General features: G+C 38.8%; 1 protein-coding gene across 3 annotated transcripts in view; it reads left to right on the top strand.

The window, feature by feature from the left end:
* The first annotated feature begins 248 nt into the window (after nucleotides 1–248).
* LOC126482296 (transmembrane and coiled-coil domains protein 2) overlaps nucleotides 249–20,505 on the top strand; it is a 183,931-nt gene continuing 163,674 nt past the window's right edge. For all 3 annotated transcript variants that reach the window (XM_050106307.1, XM_050106306.1, XM_050106305.1), the window contains exon 1: nucleotides 249–503. The gene's annotated coding sequence lies outside the window, so the exon portion shown is untranslated. The remainder of the gene's footprint in view (nucleotides 504–20,505) is intronic.

Raw genomic sequence — 20,505 nt, 5'->3', positions numbered from 1 at the left:
TCAGAAACTATGCGCACTTACATTGCTACCAATCTCGACATGGAAATGTAACATCACCGCTTGGAAACGAAATTATACAAGCATTTCATCAATCGGTGATTTTTTTGAGGAATAACTCTGATCGTCTGTACAAGCACAGTTAAAATTTTTACACTAGCCCATATTATACGGACAATGAACACTCCTGCTTCTCCCATACCACTTGCTGATAGTCAAATGTCATTAATCGTCAGCTGTGATAGGGGAGCATAGCGATGTCGATCTTTGGTGGGGGTTGTGTCAGTTCGATGATGCAGTTCATTGTTCTCAGAAATAAATGACTTATATCGCCAGAATTTTGAAAAATGTTTTAGGTCATTCAGCGCTTAAAGTTTGACATTTTTGTGTGATATTTTTAATGAGGGTAAACGAGAGTTATTAATTTGCCATGATCGGCGAGTGACTTTCTAGATATCATAGAGGAACGCCAAGAGTTTCATCACAACAACCACGCAGTACCTTAGGTATGGATACTTAACGCGGGCCGCATTGTTTTGTAAAGGCATAGCTGTGAATATAGGGATATACCAAGTTTGTCAGTGGCATTTTCCGTGAAATTAAACCATGTAAAATATCTCTTAGCAATTACTATAATTTTCTCATTATTAACGCATTAAATTGCAGTGAAATGTTCATTCTTTCTTGCCGTATAAGTTTTTAATACTCAGATTACACCTGTGTTTCACCACTGAAATTCTGTAAACTCACAGCTTCACATACTTCGTTTCTCAAGCACTGCAGTGTCTCAGGTTAGGAGTTTAAGATCCTCCTTGGTGAACCTATCCACTCCTTTTCCCTTTACCTCTGAGCAGAATTTACATACTGACCACTTCATTGCGACATTTATTTTATGAAAATGGTCTTGTCTTTGGCTTCCCATTTCTCTAGTTTCAACTTATACATAGCTATGGCTTTTAGTTGTTAATACCAACCCAAGCGTGTAACATGCAAGAGTTGCGTTAGTGTATCGTATCCAAAGAATTATCTTCATAATTTCTAATGAGCCTGATTTAAAGTCCTTTATTGTTGCACTGAGACCAATATAGTGCTAGACAATTTTTGCTGTTGTACTCCCACAAATTCTGAAATCAAATGTGACTGGTATGTGCCTCACACACTTTGGCTTGCATACTAAACCTTGAAAATGCAGTTTGCTACCAAATGTGGACTCAAAACTTAAAATCAATTTCTTCAAAGTCTCTTGCATTGGATATTCTGAAATGAAACTGAACAACAGATTCCTGTTTACATTGATGCTTATTTTTTGCCCCCCCCCCCCCCCCCTGCTGTAGTGAGGTTTTCCTGAACAGATAAAAAAATAGTAATAATAATATTGGTCCAAGCACACTCCCTGTGGCACACTGTCACCCCTGGCATCCCACATAACATTTCTTTCCCTGCTGTTATCCTCTGTAATCCTGTCAATGCCTATGGTAGGAACAAAATTATGCAGCAAATATTTGCTGTAAAAATGAATGTTTAGAAACTGCAGTACCAGGAAGACGTGTGGAATTAAATTTCTCTCTCTCTCTCTCTCTCTCTCTCTCTCTCTCTCTCTCTCTGTGTGTGTGTGTGTGTGTGTGTGTGTGTGTGTGTGTGTGTGTGTGTGTCTAGGAATTCTTATTCACAGCTTTTCCTGCTTGCTGGTAGGCAATTAACATGTACACATTATCATTATGAAGTTATAGTTCAGTACATATTACATATTAATATAACTATGAAATCAGTTTAAAATGATTTAAAGCAATTAGATTGGATAAGAATGCATGATGTACGATAATGTTTATGGTGCTCCAGAAACTCAGTTGGAACACAGTCAACAAAGTACTGCTTCAGCATGTATAAATTTGGTATCTGTCTCATATAGGTTGGCATGTAGTTATATGGCATAGTACCAGTATGATATACTCCTCTATAAATATTTGTACTCCCTTTATTGACTTGTAGTGTTTGTTGCAAAACAGTCACAATAACATAACTCACAGTAATGCTTAGACATTTTCTTCTTTTAAGATGCTTCCTTTTGTGAAGAGTAAAGCCTGGTTTGTGCAGAACGGTCCACCAGCCCACACTCCTCTCACCAATCCCCCCCCCCCCCAAAAAAAAAAATTCTTTCCAAAATATGACTGGTGGTGTCAGCTTTTTCTTGTCAGTTGTAGCTGGATCTGTCTCCGTCTCCACAAGAGATGGAATACTGTTATTTCCTTTTCTGTACGTTATTATGGAAGTGTATCGTCTCTTTCTCATGTATTGTATGTTTCTGGATCCATCTGTCCCCTCACCAAATAATGTCCAACATGAAATGATATTATGATCCATCTAGTATTTATTTATCTATCTACACCAATTAGAAGTTCCCTTGTTATTTGTCTGAAGTATTTAAAGTTACCAATCCCTTCTCTATGGTCAGTTACAATATTTTGTTTTATATTTTCATTTTGATATTTTTTTTTTATACTGGTTCTATCTTGCTCTTTACTTTTCTATTTATAACCATTATTTCTTTCCTTATTAATCAATTGCCTAAACTTTCTCCCCTCATCTGTTATTACATCAGTTTGTACCCAGCCACACAGATATCTGTCGGAAATGATTTTTTTTTTTATATATACATCATAGCAAGCATAGATGACAGTTCATTAGTTGACTTGTGGAGGTGATCGAGTTATTACAACTGCACATGTAAGGAATAATAGTTCAGCTCAGTAAAACTCTTTAATAGGGAATACTTAAGTTGGATGCAATCCATGTTCACATAAAAGACAATTTTTAGTGCTGTTACAGAACAGTTGTATCTGTTTATTACTTTGAATAGTACTGAATGACAGTCAGATATAAAATTCATTTAACTATAAACTTTGGTACACAGTTCCGATTAATAATACTGGCTTGCTGCCAGGATCAGAACTGCGATGATACTGCTGTGAGACTTGCTATCAAAGAGTGGGATTATCAGTGGTGTTGTACAGAACCTGTTGTCATGTTTCATTTGTGGCTACGTCTGGTGGTGACTGCCTTCAGCTTGTGGTTCCTTTGTGAGGTACCAACTTCTCTCTTCAGATGACACGTTCCTCCCTCCCAAACCTCCAAACCATTGTCATGTAGTGCTGGGTCAAGTATGTGACGACAGCGGTTGGGGGGCTGGAGGGTGGAGGGGGGGGGGTAGAGGAGATTGGATGTGGACATAAATGGGGAAATAGGGACTCTAGTGACAGCCATTGGTAGTTCCCTGTCTGCAGACCAGTATCCACCTTGCAAGCGAGTGGGAACACTAGCTGATAAACTGGCCACAGGGTGCTCCCCCCCACAATAAGGGATACAGATGCATGGTTGGGAGGACAACATGTGGAACTTTAGGGGCTTCGTGATGACTGTCTGGAGGTGGCACCTTCACAGACAATGGCTCAGACAGCTGGACCAGCATTGTATCAGTAGTACAATGTAGATTTCCATTGACACCTCTCTATATGGCGTTGACCTCAACAGGCGGAGAGTTGGGGATGATTGCTTTTGTGGACTGTAGCGATATCTTGGGTCTGTGGGCAAAAATTCTGCACTAGAATGACTGATGAAAGAGGGCTGCAGCTTATTCTGGTGTGTAGGTGCAGCCCAAAGGAACATAAAATGATGTAAGTTGAATGACCGACTACTCATGTGAAGACACCATGCTCCCAATGCTATTTCTTGTGAGAAACTTTGAAGAATTCTTTGTCCAGCAGTTGAAACTATGTTTGAGGCAGTGGAATGAATTGTTTGTTTGGTGACTGTAGAGGATGCAACAGGATACAATGATGACAACAGTGTAATAATTCTGCTAACCACAACCTGTCATGTAGCAAGGAGTGGTAGGAGGAAAGAAAAATCTTTAAGACTTGCTCCCTTGTGTGGGAGGAATGAAGTTTTTCTACGTTACTTTTGTTTGTCCAAACAAAACGTTCAGCTTCACCATTAGATCGAGGTGAAAAGGAGCAAAAGTTACAGGGTGCATGCTGTAATCATCACAACACTGTTGAAATTCGCCTGATGTGAACCAGGGTCAATTGTCTGAGACAAGGACCTTGGGAAGACTTAGCAACAATAAATTGTGGACAAAGCTGATACAGTACTAGCAGCAGTGATGGGTGTCATGGGATAATAAATGAAAATTCACTAAACATGTTTATAACCTATGACCATGTTTTCTAGAATGGAGCCATGAAATCAGTGTGTCTGTGTTACTGCAGTCCGGACAGATGTGGCTACTGAAAGAAACTTGCAGCAGAGTGGAATGATGCTGCATGCAAGTAGTGTGATAAGAGCTCATTCGCTGAATTTGGGTGTCCATGCCCTGCCAAAGGCAATGTCAGATGAGTAACTACACAACATTGACCTTGGTGCAACAAAAATGAGACTTCCCACTGGAGGGAATAGGGAATCACGACCTGTACATCTTCATTATCTGTATGTAGCAACAGAACACCTGAACACGTGGACTTCGTGTGAAAATGCAAAAAGTAGCGGTACACCACTGGGTGGGGAATTTTTTTCAAACTATGTGGCCACCACAAAACAGAAATAGGCTTCTGCGTCTGTGGGCTACCAGTCATGTCATAGGTGTCTTTATTGATTAGGGAAACACACTTGTCTGATTGAAATTTTATTGTGTTATTAGTGACTTTTGATGGGACAAAATGTTTGTTCTGACTGTGGACTACAGCAGAAGATTTCTGCAAAGCACAATGTCCACTTGCTAAGAATTACACTATAGCTAAGCTCTAGACTGGTGCTGTGACTGGCAGCATTGTAAACAGATCGTCTGGATATGACCTTGCTCACCATACTTCAAACACTGCTTTACGACGATGACAAGCTGTTCTATTATGATTAGAAAAACACTGAGTGCAATACTTCCTCACCTTGTTACAAAGTGCATTTTGTGTACAATGTGACTGAAAGTTTTTACTTTTAATGTGGGCACTGTTTTTATTCACCTTATTGACTGGAGACTGAGTGCTTAGTGCACAATGAACAAGAGAAATGGATGGAGCCTCAAAATAAATTAAGTTGAATCACAATACTTTGAGACTCCGCTATCGACAAAACTGTTTTCAGATCTGGATGTGCAAGTTTAGGATAGCAGCATGCATGTGTGTACCTGACTCATTTTGTGTGATTGCATCACATAGTATAACATAACTATAATTTTGTCTGCAAGAACACTTAAATCTGCAATGACTGTTCAGGGTGCTTCTCAAGATGAAAAAATTTAAACCTCAGCTCAGTGACATGAATCCATGCGTCTTACTGTGCGTAAATTTTCCAAGAGTTCCTCATGATCAGCTTCTGGATGAGAGTCAGGAAACAACTTGAGACACAGCCAATAGATGTCAGCATCGACAAGGGCAGAAAGAATGCACTACATGCCATACCTTTGATGCTGTATACAGTGAAGTGGGCTTGTATTGGGGCATGATATCCTGACCAGGCCTCTTCCTTGCAGTTAAACGGCAAAACTTGGGTCTAGCAACTGCCTTTGGTGCTGCTTTTTGCAACATTATTCATCATCTAGTGAATATTGTGCAGCATTTGGTCAGTCTGTTATGCCTGAAACTGATCAACTTTGTTTAGTGAATTCATGTTGGGCTTAGACACCGTCAGCACCTTATATTAGTAAAACTCTTTAATTGGGAATACTTGGATGAAATCCATGTCCACATGATTGACAGTTATTTTAATATTGTCGTAGAATGCAATGACTGTTTATTACTTTGAATAGTACTCAATGACAGCTAAATGTCACATTCATTTAAGTATAAATTTTGGTATACAGTTCTAACGATACTAGTTTGCTGCCTGGATCTGAACTGCGATGCTGCTGCTATCAGATTTGGTTATCAAAAAGTGGGGTGAGCTGTGCAACTCTCTGAGTTAAGTAGGTTTCTAGCAGAGGTGGCATGTGGAACATTGGAACCTCTTGAGGGTATGTCTTTGCTGATTTCTGTCATGGCTCTGTCTGACAGCGACTGTCTTTAGCTTGTGGTTCTGTTGTGAGGTACCAACTGCACTACGGGACCTCATGAAGTTGTATTGCCAATATCAAGCAATAATGATAATTCTATTGCTCCATTCTAACTGTCCTGAGTAAATTGATGTTACACATTTTTTTTCTATTCTCTAATACAACTCATGCTGTCCCAAAAAACTGTTCTTCCCATATTGTTTGTGTCACCACTTTCTTAGTATCCACATGCCATACAACCATGTTTGCTACCTACTAACTTTTAGTGCCTGCCACACCATCTCTCTGACAGTTCGCTTCAGGCAGGTTTAGGTCCCCTGCTATAAATATTATCATGCGTGTGCACCCACCTGCCCGTGCACAAGTGTGTGTGTGTGTGTGTGTGTGTGTGTGTGTGTGTGTGTGTGTGTGTGTCTACTTCCACCAGTTTCAGTAGATTTTCTGCATACATGTATCATACCAAACTTATAATTCCAACCATCCTGACTACTTAAATTTTGTTCCCCAGATGTCAACTTACTGACTTTCCTCTTTGAATTAGTCCTCCATACGTGCTTCTCAAGCAATTTCAGAAGGTTACCAAGACAATACAAGTCTCTTCTGTTGAGCTCGATTCCATCCTTACTGATGTCACTTCTTCTAATTCACAGATTTGTTACTGTGAATAGCATATTTAAGTCCCAATGCAAATGTCAAGTTTGTGGTTTATAGCTTTATCAATCACTCATCCTCATTCTGTCTCCTTATAATGTGACAGATACATCATTTAGTGTTCTTAAGTTTTTTGCAAATATCTAGTGTTCAGTTCCCTAATACCACCATCACCTTTTCTGGGGAGTGTCATTGTATCCAGCATGATCAATTCCAATTTTTGATTCACAAGTTAGTGTATACTTTGGCACATTTGATACAGTCTGTGGAAAACAGGAAATACCAATTCTCTCTTCATGTATGTTTCCACACATATTTCCATTGAGTCTCCATCCACAGGTGCATCTACTTAAAGCCCTACTATAGATTTTGTGCCTAGTGCAGGGTCCCCTCTGGCTCTTAATCTTTAGGCAATATATTCCTCACATCTTACACCATGATATTCTGACTAGAAGTCACTGTCTTTGTTCATTTCTTTTTTTCTTTTTTTTTTTCCCACCCATGATGCAAAATGTATTTACTGCTTTCTAATATATGTAAACCTAGTAGTGAATTGAGAATATTATCTATCGAGATGTACTGTGAGCGTGTTACGCTCAAATACCTCAAACTCCAAATAGTTTATTGAAAATGGCATTCATTGTTACAAATAGTGCTACCTCGCCACTTTTGTGGAAAGTGTGTGTAGCCTGAGGTTTTGAGGCAGAATTATTTACTTTCAGCAAATCCAGAAGTATTGTGTTGTAACTAAATGGGTAATTGCAACTTTATTTTATAGTAATTTCAGTTGAGTTACCTTATGCAATATTTCTGGGGTTCTTGTATTGGCAAAATGCTTCAGTTGTTGCTCTAGCACTAAGATTCACTTTTTTGTGAGGATGAGGAAAATTAATATTTGTGATGGTTCTGATCAATCTGATATTCAGTCTTTACAGATATTTTTATGTGGGTCACTAAATGAAATTAGTTACATGGTTTCATAGTGCACCCTCTATTCAGTTCTCAGAAGTATTTGAATGGTTATTCTTGTTTGATATAATCAACATGAAAGTTTACTTTGAAATAGGACAACTTCGTAGAAGGTCATTTCTTCTGCTTCTTGCACATGGAAGTAAAATAGGACATCAATAACACAATTATCTCAATTTATTTCTCCAGCTATAATTGTGTTGTAGATGTTATAAGGTAGACCCTTCAGGAATAGGGGAAAAAATCAAAAACATACTTGGAGAGAAGTAGGTAATAATTCTTGTTAACATACAGTAGAATTGTTTTTAAAATACTAGCAATGAATGCCATTCACAATAAGTTGAAAAGTTTCTACTTTGGAAAAAGACATTGCTTTCACATTTACACCGTTCAGTTATTTGTCTTATGCTACTGCTTGCCTCACAGTCACATTATGTAAGTAGTGAATATACACTGATAATGCTCAGTGGCATGTCAGTAGGTATGCTGTAGGAATGGAGGTTTGTAGGAAGCAGTGTCATCTTTCATGTGACAGTAATGATTTGTGATCTGTAAACGTAGGTGGTTGTTAGGTTTGTGCACTCATCATATAGGTTATTACTGTGTGTAAGTGTAATTACGCAGTTTGTAACTAACAAGGTGTATAGTAGAGATTTATTTCAAATATATAATGCTTCCTTGCAAAGGATTTACAATACTTAGACTGTAAAATATGCATGTAGGCCTTCATAAACAAGCAACAGAAATTCATCCTTTCACTCGCATTATGATGTAGTTAACTTTTATAACAAGTGACTGTAAGAGGACTGAGTGCTGGAATTACACTGAAGTGCCGAAGAAACTGGTATAAGCCTGACTATTTAAGTACAAAGATATTTAAGCAGGCAGAATATGGTGGTGCGGTCAGCAACACCTTCATAAGACAAGATCAGTTACTGCTACTACAGTGGCTGGTTATCAAGAGTTAAGTGAGTTTGAATGTGGTGTTACAGTCGATGCACGAGTGATGCGACACAGCATCTCTGAGGTAGCGAAGAAGTGGGGATTTTCCCGTACAACCATTTCACAAGTGTACCATGAATATCTGGAATCAAATCATCTATATCACTGCGGCTGGATGAAGATCCTGCAGAACAGGACCAACGATGACAGAAGAGAATTGTTTAACGTGACAGAAGTGTAACCCTTCCGCAAATTGCTGCAGATTTCAATGCTGGACCATCAACAAGTGTCAGTGTGCGAATCATTCAATGAAATGTCACCAATATGGGCTTTCGGAGCCGAAGGCCCTCTCTTTTACCCTTGATGACTTCACAACACAAAGCTTTATGCCTCGTCTGGGCCCATGAACACCAACATTGGTCTGTTGATGACTGGAAATATGTTTCGTGATCGGACAAGTCACATTTCAAATTGTATCGAGCGGTTGGATGTGTACAGCTATGGAGACAACCTCATGAATCAAAGGACCCTGAATGTCACCAGGGGACTGTTCAAGCTGATGTTGTTGTTGTGGTCTTCAGTCCTGAGACTGGTTTGATGCAGCTCTCCATGCTACCCTATCCTGTGCAAGCTTCATCATCTCCCAGTACCTACTGCAACCTACATCCTTCTGAATCTGCTTAGTGTATTGATCTCTTGGTCTCCCTCTACAATTTTTACCCTCCACGCTGCCCTCCAGTGCTAAATTTGTGAGCCCTTGATGCGTCAAAACATGTCCTACCAACCGATCCCTTCTTCTAGTCAAGTTGTGCCACAAACTTCTCTTCTCCCCAATCCTATTCAATACCTCCTCATTAGTTACGTGATCTACCCACCTTATCTTCAGCATTCTTCTGTAGCACCACATTTCGAAAGCTTCTATTCTCTTCTTGTCCAAACTGGTTATTGTCCATGTTTCACTTCCATACATGGCTACACTCCATACAAATACTTTCAGAAACGACTTCCTGACACTTAAATCTATACTCGATGTTAACAAATTTCTCTTCTTCAGAAACGATATCCTTGCCATTGCCAGTCTACATTTTATATCCTCTCTACTTCGACCATCATCAGTTATTTTACTCCCTAAATAGCAAAACTCCTTTACTGCTTTCAGTGTCTCATTTCCTAATCTAATCCCCTCAGCATCACCCGATTTAATTTGACTACATTCCATTATCCTCGTTTTGCTTTTGTTGATGTTCATCTTATATCCTCCTTTCAAGACACTGTCCATTCCGTTCAACTGCTCTTCCAAGTCCTTTGCTGTCTTTGACAGAATTACAATGTCATCGGCGAACCTCAAAGTTTTTACTACTTCTCCATGAATTTTAATACCTACTCCGAATTTTTCTTTTGTTTCCTTTACTGCTTGCTCAATATACAGATTGAATAACATCGGGGAGAGGCTACAACCCTGTCTAACTCCTTTCCCAACCACTGCATCCCTTTCGTGCCCCTCGACTCTTATAACTGCCATCTGGTTTCTGTACAAATTGTAAATAGCCTTTCGCTCCCTGTATTTTACCCCTGCCACCTTCAGAAGTTGAAAGAGAGTATTCCAGTTAACGTTGTCAAAAGCTTTCTTTAAGTCTACAAATGCTAGAAACGTAGGTTTGCCTTTTCTTAATCTTTCTTCTAAGATAAGTCGTAAGGTTAGTATTGCCTCAAGTGTTCCAACATTTCTACGGAATCCAAACTGATCTTCCCCAAGGTCCGCTTCTACCAGTTTTTCCATTCGTCTGTAAAGAATTCGTGTTAGTATTTTGCAGCTGTGACTTATTAAACTGATAGTTCGGTAATTTTCACATCTGTCAACACCTGCTTTCTTTGGGATTGGAATAATTATATTCTTCTTGAAGTCTGTGGGTATTTCGCCTGTCTCACACATCTTGCCCACCAGATGGTAGAGTTTTGTCATGACTGGCTCTCCCAAGGCCATCAGTAGTTCTAATGGAATGTTGTCTACTCCCGGGGCCTTGTTTCGACTCAGGTCTTTCAGTGCTCTGTCAAACTCTTCACGCAGTATCTTATCTCCCATTTCGTCTTCATCTACATCCTCTTCCATTTTCATAATATTGTCCTCAAGTACATCACCCTTGTATAAACCCTCTATATACTCCTTCCACCTTTCTGCCTTCCCTTCTTTGCTTAGAACTGGGTTGCCATCTGAGCTCTTGATATTCATAAAAGTGGTTCTCTTCTCTCCAAAGGTCTCTTTAATTTTCCTGTAGGCAGTATCTGTCTTACCCCTAGTGAGACAAGCCTCCACATCCTTACATTTGTCCTCTAGCCATCCCTGCTTAGCCATTTTGCACTTCCTGTTGATCTCATTTTTGAGACGTTTGTATTCCTTTTTGCCTGCTTCATTTACTGCATTTTTATATTTTCTCCTTTCGTCAATTAAATTCAATGTTTCTTCTGTTACCCAAGGATTTCTATTAGCCCTCGTCTTTTTACCTACTTGATCCTCTGCTGCATTCACTACTTCATCCCTCAAAGCTACCCATTCTTCTTCTACTGTATTTCTTTCCCCCATTCCTGTCAATTGTTCCCTTATGCTCTCCCTGAAACTCTGTACAACCTCTGGTTCTTTCAATTTATCCAGGTCCCATCTCCTTAAATTCCCGCCTTTTTGCAGTTTCTTCAGTTTCAATCTGCAGTTCATAACCAATAGATTGTGGTCAGAATCCACATCTGCCCCTGGAAAGGTCTTACAATTTAAAACATGGTTCCTAAATCTCTGTCTTACCATTATGTAATCTATCTGATACCTTTTAGTATCTCCAGGATTCTTCCAGGTATACAACCTTCTTTCATGATTCTTGAACCAAGTGTTAGTTATGATTATGTTGTGCTCTGTGCAAAATTCTACCAGGCGGCTTCCTCTTTCATTTCTTCCCCCCAATCCATATTCACCTACTATGTTTCCTTCTCTCCCGTTTCCTACTGACGAATTCCAGTCACCCATGACTATTAAATTTTCATCTCCCTTCACTACCTGAATAATTTCTTTTATCTCGTCATACATTTCATCAATTTCTTCTTCATCTGCAGAGCTAGTTGGCATATAAACTTGTACTACTGTAGTAGGCTTTGTGTCTATCTTGGCCACAATAATGCGTTCACTATGCTGCTTGTAGTAGCTTAGCCGCACTCCTATTTTTTTATTCATTATTAAACCTACTCCTTCATTACCCCTATTTGATTTTGTATTTATAACCCTGTAATCACCTGACCAAAAGTCTTGTTCCTCCTGCCACCGAATTTCACTAATTCCCACTATATCTAACTTTAACCTATCCATTTCTCTTTTTAAATTTTCTAACCTACCTGCGCGATTAAGGGATCTGACATTCCACGCTCCGATCCGTAGAATGCCAATTTTCTTTCTCCTGATAACGACGTCCTCTTGAGTAGTCCCCACCCGGAGATCCGAATGGGGGACGATTTTACCTCCGTAATATTTTACCCAAGAGGACGCCATCATCATTTAATCATACAGTAAAGGTGCATGTCCTCGGGAAAAATTACGGCTGTAGTTTCCTCTTGCTTTCAGCCGTTCGCAGTACCAGCACAGCAAGGCCGTTTTGGTTAATGTTACAAGGCCAGATCAGTCAATTATCCAGACTGTTGCCCCTGCAACTACTGAAAAGGCTGCTGCCCCTCTTCAGGAACCACATGTTTGTCTGGCTTAACAGATACCCCTCCGTTGTGGTTGCACCTACGGTACGGCCATCTGTATCGCTGAGGCACGCAAGCCTCCCCACCAACGGCAAGGTCCATGGTTCAAGCTGATGGAGCCTTAGTAATCATGTGGGGTGTGTGCAGTGGGAGTGATACAGAACCCCTGATATCTTTAGATAAAACTCTGACAGGTGACATGTACGTAAGCATCCTGTCTGATCACCTGCATCCATTCATGTCCATTGTGCATTCCGACAGACTTTGCAATTCCAGCAGGACAATGCGACACCTCACATATCCAGAATTTGGCTGTCTTTTCTTACGTCGATTGGCACTGATGTGTAGTCGTTTTTTAACTGCTCTATCTTTGTGTTCCATAGTTTTGACTTGTGCGCGTATGACCCCAGTCAGTTTTGCACCCTAACACAAAACAAATACGTCCAGAATTGATACAGAGTGGCTCCAGGAAAACTATCCTAAGTTTAAACATTTCCCCTGCCCACCAGACTTGTCAGACATGAATGTTATTGAGCAGTGTGCTGTTCAGAAGAGGTCTCTACCCCCTCATACTCTTTTGGATTTATGGACAGTCCTGCAGGATTCATGGTGTCAGTTCCCTCCAGCACTACTTCAGAAATTTGTTGAGTCCTTGTTGTGGCACTTCTGCTTTCTCGTGGGGGGCCGTACACGATATTAGGCTGGTGTACCAGTTTTCGTGGCTCTTCAGTGTAGTAATTTATTGGTCCAACGCTTACTTCACAGTGATACAGGATTTCTCAACTTCATACAAGGGAAACACGTGTTACATAACATATACAAATGTATGATGAGAAGAGGACAGGACATGTGGTCAACATGGCCTTATTGAATGATCCATCCTGGCATTTGCCTGAAGTGATTAATAGGAAAGCTACAAAATCCTAAATCTGGATTGTCAGACTGAGCACGAGCCTCCATCCTTTTGAATGTGTATCCATCATCACAGGAAATGCACTACATTATTTGCTATCTTATTAGGTTATACCTAACACACAGTTCTCTTGCGTTTGTGTTTACTTGAAACAGGCTAGTTTAATTACATAAAAAAGTTCACTGTTTGTTTAGATTCTCATGGTTTTCACTACCTACGACAACTATACACTCGCAGGTGACTTTAAAAACATAGCCATGCTGCCAGGCCTTTGTTACATCTCCAGGGTCCATTTTGTTCATCCAAAATTCTTGAGGCAACATCTCTTGATGAGTAAGATGTTGCACTTAGAAAAATATTGTGACATTAATGGTATGTACTAGCAATCATTTTTTTTTTTTTTAAATAGTAATGTCTTACTCTGAGTTCTCAGTATAATCTTTAATTGTGTATTATGTAACATTTAAGAGATACATTTCAATTGCCATTTAAATACATGTATTTTAGTTATAAACATGATCAGGACAGTTACAGTCGAATGTAATTTTTTTAGGTCTAAAATGAAGCACTCGCCAAATAATAGATGTTTTGAGCCATTGACAGGAACACACAGAAGAATGAAATCTAGGGTCTAATAGATTTTCTGTTGCCCTAATCCCATGACACACACACACAAAAAAAAAAAATGGAAACTTGGCCTTACAGATTTTCTGTTACTCTACTCCCATCTTTGATTTGTATCTACATCTACTCACCTACTTGTCAAGCCACCGTGTGATGTATGAGTGAGGGTGCCATATACCATGCTAATAATTTCCTTTCCTATTCCACTCACAAGTGGAGTGAGGAGAAAACAACTGTCTATATACCAAGCCATCCTTCTGAATCTGCTTAGTGTTTCCATCTCTTGGTCTCCCTCTAAGATTTTTACCCTCCACACTTCCCTTCAGTACTAAATTGGTGATCCCTTGATGCCTCAGAACGTGTCCTACCAACTGATCCCTCTTCCTAGTCAAGTTGTGCCACAAATTCCTCTTTTCCCCAATTCTATTCAGTACCTCCTCGTTAGTTACGTGATCTATCCATCTAATCTTCAGCATTCTTCTGAAGCACCATGTTTCGAAAACTTCTATTCCCTTCTTGTTTAAACTATTTATCATCCATGTTTCACTTCCATACATAGCTACACTCCATACAAATACTTTCAGAAACGATTTCCTTACACTTAAATCTATACCCAATGTTAACAAATTTCTCTCCTTCATACGCTTTCCTTGCCATTGCCAGTCTTCATTTTATATCCTTTCTACTTCGACCATCATCAGTTATTTTGCTCCCCAAATAGCAAAACTCCTTTACTACTTTAAGTGTCTCATTTCCTAGTGTAATTCACTCAGCATCACCTACATCCCATTATCCTCGTTTTGCTTTTGTTGATGTTCATCTTACATCCTCCTTTCAAGACACTGTCCATCCCGTTCAGCTGCTCTTCTAGGTCCTTTGCTGTCTCTGACAGAATTACAATGTTGTTGGCAAACCTCAGAGTTTTTATTTCTTCTCTGTGGATTTTAATTCTTACTCCAAATTTTTCTTTTGTTTCTTTTACTGCTTGCTCAAGATTGAATAACATCGGGGATAGGGTACAACTGTCTCACTCCCTTCCCAACCACTGCTTCCCTTTCGTGCCCCTCGAATCTTATAACTACCATCTGGTTTCTGTACAAGTTGTAAATAGCCATTCACTCCCTGTATTTTACACCTGCCACATTCAGAATTTGAAAAGAGTATTCCAGTCAACATTATCAATAGTTTTCTCTAAGTCTACAAATGCTAGAAATGTAGGTTTGCATTTCTTGAACCTGTCTTTTAAGGTAAGTGGTAGGGTCAGTACTGCCTCGCATGTTCCAACATTTCTACAGAATCCAAACTGATCTTCCCCGAGGTCGGCTTCTATCAGTTTTTCCATTTGTCTGTAAAGAATCCACGTTAGTATTTTGGAACTGTGATTTATTAAACTGATAGTTTGGTAATTTTCACACCTGTCAACACCTGCTTTCTTTGGGATTGGAATTATTATATTCTTCTTGAAGTGTGAGGATATTTCGCATGTCTCATATACCTTCTTGACCAATGAAAGAGTTTTGTCATGGCTGGCTCTCCTAAGGGTATCAGTAGTACAAATGGAATAATGTCTACTCCCAGGGCCTTGTTTTGACTTAGGTCTTTCAGTGCTCTGTCAAATTTTTCCTGCAGTATCACGTCTCCCATTTCATCTTCATCCACATTCTCTTCGATTCCTGTAATATTTCCCCCAAGTACATCACCCTTGTAGAGACCCTGTGTATACTCCTTCCACCTTTCTACTTTCCCTTCTTTGCATAGGATTGGTTTTTCCATCTGAGCTCTTGATATTCATACACCTGATTCTGTTGTCTCCGAATATCTCTCTAATTTTCCTGTAGGCAGTATCTGTCTTACCCTTAGTGATATATGCTTCTACTTCCCTACAATTGTCCTCGTGCCATCCCTGCTTAGCCATTTTGCACTTCCTGTCGATCTCGTTTTTGTGACGTTTGTATTCCTTTCACCTGCTTCATTTACTAATTTTTGTTGTTTCTCCTTTCATCAATTAAATTCGATCTCTCTTCTCTTACCCAACGATTTCTAGTAGCCCTTGTCTTTTTACCTACTTGATCCTCTGCTGCCTACACTATTTAATCTCTCAAACCTACCCATTCTTCTTTCATTGTATTTCTTTCCCCTGCTCTTGTCTGTCGTTCCCTAATGCTCTCTCTGAAACTCTCTACAACCTCTGGTTCTTTCATTTTATCCAGGTCCCACCTCCTTAAATTCCTATCAGTTCACAGTTTCTTTGGTTTTAAACTACAGTTCATAACCAATAAATTGTGCTCAAAGTCGACATCTGCCCCTGGAAATGTCTTACAATTTAAAACCTGGTTCCTAAATCTCTGCCTTACCATTATATAAATCTATCTGAAACCTTCCAGTGTCTCCAGGCCTCTTCAACATATACAACCTTCTTTCATGATTCTTAATCCAAGTGTTAGCTATGCTTAAGTTGTGCTCTGTGCAAAAATTCTACCAGGTGGTTTCCTCTTTCATTCATTACCCCCAGTCCATATTCACCTAATACTTTTTCTTCTATTTGTTTTCCTGCTATTGAATTCCAGTCCCCCATGACTATTAAATAATTTCTTGTATTGCATCGCACATTTCTTCAATCGCTTCATCTGCGGAACTAGTTGGCATATAAACTTGTACTACTGGGTGGGTGTGGGCTTTGTGTCCATCTTGGCTTCAGTAATGCAATCACTATGCTGTTCATAGTAGCTTGCCCGGTTCCTACGTTTTTACTCATTATTAGACCTACTCCTGCATTACCCATATTTGATTTTGTATTTATAACCCTGTATTCACCTATTCCTCCTGTCACTGAACTTCAGTATTTCCCAATACATCTAACTTTAACCTACCCATTTCCCTTTTTAAATTTTCTAACCTACCTGCCCAATTAAGGGATCTGACACTCCACTCTCCTATCTGTAGAACACCAGTTTGGTTTCTCCTGATATATTCATCTGTTAGAGCCCTAATTTCTCTTATCATGTTTTCATGGTTCTTATAAGAAATGTTTGTTGGTGGCAGTAGAATAGTTCTGCACTCAGCTGCAAAAGCTGATTCCCTAAAATTTCTCAACATTTTTTGTGAAAAGAAAATCATCTTACCTCCAGGGGCCTGCATTTGTGTTCCTGAAGCATCTATGTAACACTAGAGTGTTGATTGAACCTACTACTAGTGAATCTAGCTGCACATCTCTGAATTTTTTAAATGTTTCCTTTAAACGTTCCTAGTGGATATCACAAATACATTTTTTAAGCATGGATCACAATGGGTCACACAAGTGTTCTGTACATTGTCTCATCTACAGATGAACCACATTTTTCCTAAAATTCTCCCAATATATTGAAGTTTGCCATTCCCCTTCCCTACTACCATCCTTACATGTTTGCTACATTTCATATCACTTTGCAACATTACACTTGAATGTTTTATCAGTGCGACTGTCAAGTTGCACACTACTAATACTGTATTCAAACACTCCAATATTATTTTTCCTAACCATCTGCATTAACTCACATTATTCTACATTTAGAACAAGGTAGTATGTTTCTTGTTTATGATGTCCCACAATACTTGACTTTTATTTTATTTTTTTCCTTTTCATCATTTAATGATTTTTTTCAGGTGATACTCTCCGGTATATCTTTTATAAACATGATGATAAATTAGAAACACTGTGTTAAAGAACTGAAGTCTTTGAGAGACTAAAATAACTTGCAAATATCTGCAGTTATCCATTTGATTTCCTTAGCACTGCTGCTGAATGACCACCTTTGGAAATATCTTGTCAAAAATTTATTTGTACAGTGTGCCAAATTTAAAGAATTTTGCAAGTACATTGTTTTCTGTGTACCCTTCATCACAGGTTTAGTTTGACAGTTCTCTCAAAAAATATGTATTTTGGGCTTAGAGGAGATTCTTTTCACAAGCTTGCAGTTTTGTGGAATTTTTAAACCTGCCTAAAGCTTTATCATCTGGCTGTTATGGTCAGAGAGGTGAAGATCTTTTATACATACACTGCTGATATCTGCAGATACACAGCATAACACTAGTGCTGTGTTTTTGGTTACTCCCATAGCAATATTTACCATTGGTGCCATGCCAAAAGTATTAAAAATGTGTAGGAAGTTGTTACTAGCTTCATTCCTAACACTTGTGTTAATGTTCATATCTCCCTCTGTGACTTCTCCTTGTTCTCTCCACAACAGTCTCACTGTAAAAACGTTTACTACACCCCTCACTTTCCTACATCTCCCAGGATTTCCCCTCATTGTCAAATCACAGCAAAAGAATTGGTACACTAGACCTTACATCATTTTAATAAAGGCCTTTTTCATTGCTCTGTTTGTGGAAAAGGATAATGCAAAAGGACACCTAACTTTCTGCAGGGAAAATTTTCATGTTTGCGAATGTTGTTGATTTTTTATACATATGTTATAACAATGTTTGGTGCCTAATTTCTCATTATGGACGTGTGTGTAAATATCTGGATCTTTAAGCAGGAAAAATATCATCTCCACACAGAAACAATGGGCATTTATTGTATTAGGAACTCTATTCTTAACTGTTCTAATGTGGGTCTGAAAGTCTAAATTTTTACAGATAATGTGTTTAATGTGACTAAATCAAGTGTGGATCCTGAAGCTATGTCTCCTTAGTGTTCTCATATTATTTGTACACTATTCTTATTGCTTGATTTATTTTATTTTATTTATTTATTTTTTGTGTGCAAATTCTTCATTTCTGCTGTATTACTACAGAAGAGTATCCCATGAAAGAATACAAAATGGCAGTGTGAAAAGTATGCAAGCAGTTTGGTCTGTAAGTGAGAGTACAAAATAAAGTGTAATTTGTGTCTCAGTCTTATAACATTGTGTACTGCAACTGACACGGTAGGAGCATCACAGCTAGCCTTACACAAATAAAAATCAGATTTTTAAATGAGCAGCCTTGAAGAGAGCTGCTGACCTTGCCAAGAATGTTGCTTGTAGCAGAGCTGCAAGACTGGTCAAGCAACTTACTGTTGGAGATCTCCTGCATAAATTGGCATTATTTCTCCCAACTGATTGATTGTGAATGTAGCCAGCAGAGGAACAGTCTTCCAGTAGTCAGTCTTGAATTGTAAAAAAAAGCAAATAACAAATTTGCTTTTAAATATTAACTAATGTTGTCAAGGGTAGTAAACCTACTTTGATTTTAGCTAATTTATTTGCTGTTTTCACCTTTTTTAAATTTTTGGAGCAAAGATCTTGTGAAACTTGTATGTTAACAATATATTTCGCAGGATTTTTAGCTAATTTTATCTTCTTTTTGCGTTGTTTCTGGAACAAAGGGAAAGGACTTCACTGTCTGCAGTTGTAAGACCAATGTGTCATCATAAATAAGTATTTTATGTTAAATATAATAGAAGGAAACATTCCACGTGGGAAAAATTATATATAAAAACAAAGATAAGGTGACTTACCGAACGAAAGCGCTGGCAGGTCGATAGACACATAAACAAACACAAACATACACACAAAATTCAAGCTTTCACAACACACTGTTGCCTCATCAGGAAAGAGGGAAGGAGAGGGGAAGACGAAAGGAAGTGGGTTTTAAGGGAGAGGGTAAGGAGTCATTCCAATCCCGGGAGCGGAAAGACTTACCTTTGGGGGAAAAAAGGACAGGTATACACTCGCACACACGCACATATCCATCCACACATACAGACATACAGACACACAGACACAAGTGTCTGTATGTGTGGATGGATATGTGCGTGTGTGCGAGTGTATACCTGTCCTTTTTTCCCCCAAAGGTAAGTCTTTCCGCTCCCAGGATTGGAATGACTCCTTACCCTCTCCCTTAAAACCCACTTCCTTTCGTCTTCCCCTCTCCTTCCCTCTTTCCTGATGAGGCAACAGTGTGTTGCGAAAGCTTGAATTTTGTGTGTGTGTTTGTGTTTGTTTGTGTGTCTATCGACCTGCCAGCGCTTTCGTTCGGTAAGTCACCTCATCTTTGTTTTTATATATAATATTTTATGTTAAAGATAAATATATCAAATCTTAGTAGGCACAAAGCGAGTAGTCTCATTATTGCTGTCCTAATTACCTAGCGAGCTGTTGCAGTTTGCACTTACACGCTGGTAGAAATGTCCCTTTGTAATATTTAATCTACTATACTCAAATCTCTATGTACTTCTAAGTTAACATTGCAAAAAATATCTTGTTGCTCATACTAAAAATGTTTGTACTTGCCATTCAGGACTGAAAACCTCCACAGTTAATTAATATATGAGCAGTGAATAATGACAAATGCATTAGCGTTTGTTGTTTGATAATGCCTTTTATGCAAGACGTTATATTCCTCAATGAGCTAATGGTTAAACATTTAAAGCTTGTTGCATGTTCATTCCTCTTGAGGACTCATTTTTGCCTGACGCTACTACCAAACATGAGTTGTCTAACGTCTTTATAAATGTGATCCGCTATGAAGGAAATTAATGCTGCTGCCTAAAAAATGGTGAACTAATGTGGTATTTCATGGCTTGCAATTATGTTTGTGTTGTTGTACAACAAATTGTTTTAAGGTTTTCTCCATATCTAATTTATTTCATCATTTGCAAAATTAATATTTTATGTTG

This window comes from Schistocerca serialis, chromosome 5 (assembly GCF_023864345.2).
Source record: "Schistocerca serialis cubense isolate TAMUIC-IGC-003099 chromosome 5, iqSchSeri2.2, whole genome shotgun sequence".
NCBI lineage: Eukaryota > Metazoa > Arthropoda > Insecta > Orthoptera > Acrididae > Schistocerca > Schistocerca serialis.
The sequence above is the reverse complement of the archived record's forward strand: the minus strand, read 5'-3'. Positions and strand labels throughout refer to the sequence as shown.